Here is a 5139-nt window from a genome sequence, read left to right on the forward strand (position 1 = left end):
TTTCGTCTGGCTAGAAGAAGGTCTGGATCCTCCAAGATCACATTTTAGGCACCCCTAGGCACATGCACCTCATGGTAGTTCATGCTTAGTTCTTGGCATCCTTTGCGTTTCAAAATTTATGTGTTTTGTATTAAAACTTCTATTTTCTCTTTCACTGCTGGTCTGTAAGAATATTTGGATATTTTTGTGTGGTTTGAATTTGTTACTTGTTATTCCTATGTTTTTTGATGATTGTCTGACACTGTTTATCTGACACTGTTTTGATGAATGTCTGTTGGTCAGTAATGAATTTGGTATTCCTATGATTTGTTGACTCATGATTTGTTGCATGAATGCTGAGCATGGTTGATTTAATATGGCCATGGTTGATTTAATGATAACAAAAAGGGGGAGAAATGGATTCAATATGAACTCTCTATGTGAGGGGGAGTCAACCTCTTCTGAGCTTAAGGCAGATGCAAAGAAAGAGATGCATTATGTAAGGGGGAGCATGTGTAAGGGGGAGCTATAATTAAAATTTCTTTTGCTCCATCCATTGTTTTGTCATCATAAAAAAGGGGAAGATTGTTCATCTCAGTCCGTATCTTTTGATGATGACAAAACAAATGGATAAGACTAATATTCTCCAAAATAGATATTTTCAGATTTGGAACAAAACTGGCTGACAAATGTTGAAGCATGCACAAAAAGTCTGCATCGGCCGTCCGACAACCTTCGAGCAACTTCGAACGCATAAGGAACTCACTCTCAGATGTCCGAAGAAAATGAACTAACTCTCTAAAACTCACTGACTTTGTTCGGACGAACAATACTTGAGTACCAGACATCTGACAAACAGTGCGACACTTCGGACGCAAAGTATTGAAGCACCGGACGTCCTAAGCATTTCAAGAAAAACTTCTTGAACTCACTACCTGCGATCGGACGCGGAAAACCTGCCTACTGGACGTCTGACACTACCAATGGCTAGTTAACTCTTCAACTGCTTTCTATCCGTTGACAGCATTTATTGGAGTATTTTTTGGTCTCTTATAAATAGAAAAAGTCAACCACTTCAGAATTACTTTTGCACATTGAGACTACATCAGATCTTGAGTGATTCAAGTGTGAGAATACTCCAAAAAGAAGATTTGTACTCTTAGTTGTGTAATTTTCAATAAGCTTTTCAAGTGTGTGTCAATTTCTTCAATAGTGTAGCTTTGTGAGGGTTATCCGAGTGATTATAAAACTTTCTTACTTGATCAAGTGAGACTTGAGGCAAGGAGAAAGTAATCATTCCTTTGTACACAAGAGATTGATTGTAAGTTGATCAACTTGAAGAAAATTACTTGAAGAAACTTGCTATATAAGTGATATTCAAATTCAAGTCGAGTTTGAAACTTGGTTTGCTATTCCATCTCTTTATTTACTGTCTTGCAATATAAACTACTTACTTCTTCTACTCACAATCACTTCTGCTTTATCGTAAATTGTTCCTTTGTTAGATCCTTTAGAAAAAGAGGGCAAGTTCGAGAAAAAGTGACTCACATCTTGGCTAGTTTTTAAACTACCTAATTCACCCCCCTCTTAGGTTGTTTTCGATCCTTATATTATTTTTTATTCTAATGAAGTTATTACATATACAAGAAAATTAAACTAATAAGGAGGCTCATAAGTATACAACAATTAAAAATCATTAGAGAACATATAATGATTACAAAAAATTAGGAGTAATAGTTGCAAAAATCAATAAATATTTTAAATCAAACAGTAATAAGGCTAAGTTGTTACTAACGCTATATAATGTTATCAGTGACAACTGTCGCGCCCCATTTTTTAATAAGAAAAAATAAAAGACGAGTTTAGAAAAACGGCTTTTAATTCAATTTTTGATTGGAAAATGAATTTTTGATTTAAAAAGAAAATGAAAAACATGAGTCTAAATGGGACTTGAAAATGCGACGATTTGACCCAAAATATAGTTTAAAAAGGGTTTTTTGAACGAAAAATGGAATCGTCACTTGGTATAGAGTTAAGGTGTACCAAGTCATATAAAAATGAATTTTAAAGAAAAAATTAGAAAACCCTTTTTAAACGACTCCAAGTCTACGCAAATCAGAGAAAAAAAAATTCAGGAGTCACGTTTAAAGAAAGGGAAGGCAAGGATAAGAATCCAAGGCACCCTTCCAACCTAGCCAAGGCTAGTTCCGCGATTTAGTCAAAAATTTTCTTATTTTAACCTAAAGATTTATCACATTTGGATGTACTATATGAAAGCAAAAACCTAAACCTAAAAGGGTATCGGGGGGTCGAAATTTCTCTTCAAAACTTACTTGGTACCAATCACATTAATTGTGACACCTAATAAAGACTCTTCGAAGAAGTTACAAATGTGTATAATGTCTAGTTCTAATACTTAAATGGGAATGCAAGTCTAATGTCATGTTTTCATACAAACGGGTAAAGAATATACATATAAGAGTAAATACGGGATAAATGCTATACATATAAGGAAAGTGTCATACAACATGGTAAAGCCCTAAAAAGTGAAAAAAAAACATGCATGAGATGAAGTGATTTTATCACACAATTATGATCTAACACGTAAACGGTCCCTAAGGGTCTAGCATTGGACTAACCCTTTACTAACGCTCTCTCACAAGCATTGGACTTGTGAGGGTTCGAGGGGAAGACCATGACTAGCATTGGACTAGCCACGGTAACATGCATTCATCCACATAATCAGATATAATATTAAAGCAAATAAACATGCAAAACACATAGTTTCACATAGCACGTAGCACACAAGCATGTTTATCTAGATGCAGAAGCCTAGGAAAGCGATAAACACATAGGCACGCACAAGCACATAGCACAGAAGCCCTACCTATTACATTTGGGGAGGCCCTACTACGATCTAAGAGGGGAAAGGAATAAATAAATAAAATAATAACCTAACTGTGCCTTTCAAATAATTAAAATTGGCATTCAAGTGCTTTTCAAATAATCAAAATTGAACTAAAATTAAAGTAAAATTAAATAAATAAATGAATGAAAATAAAATAAAACATTCAAAATCATGCAATTACACACATAAAACACATAAAAACACATAAAATCAAATAAAAATAAAAAAATAAAAGATAGAGTATACCTCCCTTCGACTTGGAGCCCCAAGGAAATAGAATTACTCTCTTATTCACCCTTCAAAAACAGAGAAAGGGTCAAGGCATCACTTTAATTAACAAACAATCATAAAAGATAAAAATGAATTGTGAAATTGAATCAATTAAATCATATAAACAACCTACATTCAAGACGTCAAAAGAATAAAAGACTTGATTGCAAACATTAACAATGTTTTGGGGTCAAAATTAAAGAAAAATAAAGTTTAGGGGCCCATTTGCAATTAAATTAAGGACTCAATCGAAAAAGTATTTGGGGTTGAATTATGAAGTTCTAAAACTTTGGGGGTTAAATCACAAAGAAAGGGACAATGGAAGGACTGAAATTATAAATTTAAGCAAATATTCATCTTCTTCAAACTGATTGAACATTCACCGCCATTTCATCCTTCTTTGCATACGGCAAACACCAGAAAAATTCATTCTCAACCATGGCAAAAAGAAACGGAACTCGCACAAGGTTCCTCCCATACCAATGGGACTCGAATTCATTCAAGGGAAAGAATGAGGAACAGAAAAATAGAAAAGGTGCACAGCATCAGCATGTCAAAGACCCTCAAGACGTTGCTTTCTACCATTAAAGAAAAAAAGCCAGCTATTATATTTGGACAAGCACTAAATTAGCCGAATGTTCATTTTCCTCACACACAAAACGTAGGCAGATCATTTTCAAGTAGAACTCTCAATTGGGCATTTTATCAAACACTAAATGGGTATAAAAAAAATTCAGCAAATCTTTGTTCGATTGATGTTATAATCCGCCCCAAAATCATCAGCAAACCCAATCAAATTCCAGTCCAATCAACATATAAGCATATGTATTAAGAAATTTAAGCTAATTAACAGGAAAATTGCAATAAATAAAACCATGGAAAATCCATTTCAAAACTGGACAAGAACTGAAATTTAAAAAGGGAAAAACCAATAGCTTACCGTGCTCCTGCTTGGTGAAATTTCGTAGGGGATGATGGTGGATTCGGTGAGCGTACGGCGAGCTTCAATTCCTCCGCCAAGTCCCTCTTCTTTCTCTTAGCCTCTAGCTCCCTGATTGTATCAGCGTGGTTCCACTCAACTTCAGATGATAGCCGGCCCAGCAAGCAGTACTTATGACCAGCCTGGAGCCTCAAAACCTTGAGAGCATCAGGGATAACCATCCTCTTGGTTTTATCGTAAGGCGGAGGTACTCCCTCGTACACCTTCAACCTCGCCAGGGCAGCTGCTCCTCTCTTGGTTTTATGCGGAATCATCCCTCGGATGGTGCGTCAGAGGATTTTACAAGGGGCGCAGAAATGGATAGGGCCATGGGAAGATTTGGTGTTCATGCGCTTGCGGAGGAATCGGAGGCACTTCATTTTATGACGAACGAGACCGTCGGAGAGGCAAATCTCCTCTCATCGGACCACCACCACTTTCTGCCCATTAAGCAGCTCCTCAGCTATAACGGATGCCAATCGCCCCAGCATGTGGTGGCGCGCGTCCACCACCACTCGCTTCACACAGATTCCTGATCCCGACACCATTTTTGCTCCTTCCTTCCACACTACAGAAGACTCTCTCCCCGCTCTTTGCCTTGCTTTCTCAGCCGCTAACCTTTGCCTTCCCCTTTTTTTTTTCAGCCGACCTCCTCCCCTGTTTTCTTTTTCTGCTGTCTCCTCTATCCTCTCCGTTGTTGCCCTCAGCCCCTTTGCTCTTTTTCCTGTTTTTTCTTTTTTTCCCCAAATCCCTATCCTACAAGTGTCTCCAACCTCTCACCCCTAGGTGCTTTGTTGTCTAGTATCCAAAGGGACACTTGTCCCCATGCATGCCCCCTCCACTTGTCATTTTTTACTTTTTCTTCTTTTTCCTTTTTCCTTTTTCTTTTTCTTTTCCTGAAATTTAGTAGATAAGAAATACTTTTAACCTTAAATAAAATAAAATAAAATAAGAGACCCAAAACAAAATAAAATAAAATAAATAAATAAACTTAAAAACCTAA

The 5139-nt window shown here is 36.6% G+C and overlaps 1 pseudogene; it reads right to left on the bottom strand.

Moving 5' to 3' along the window:
• Positions 1 to 4093: 4093 nt before the first annotated feature.
• Positions 4094 to 4708, bottom strand: LOC113693558 (large ribosomal subunit protein uL13y-like; annotated as a pseudogene).
• Between the last annotated feature and the right edge of the window lie 431 nt (positions 4709 to 5139).

Source organism: Coffea arabica, chromosome 6c, assembly GCF_036785885.1.
Source record: "Coffea arabica cultivar ET-39 chromosome 6c, Coffea Arabica ET-39 HiFi, whole genome shotgun sequence".
NCBI classification, from domain to species: Eukaryota; Viridiplantae; Streptophyta; class Magnoliopsida; order Gentianales; family Rubiaceae; genus Coffea; species Coffea arabica.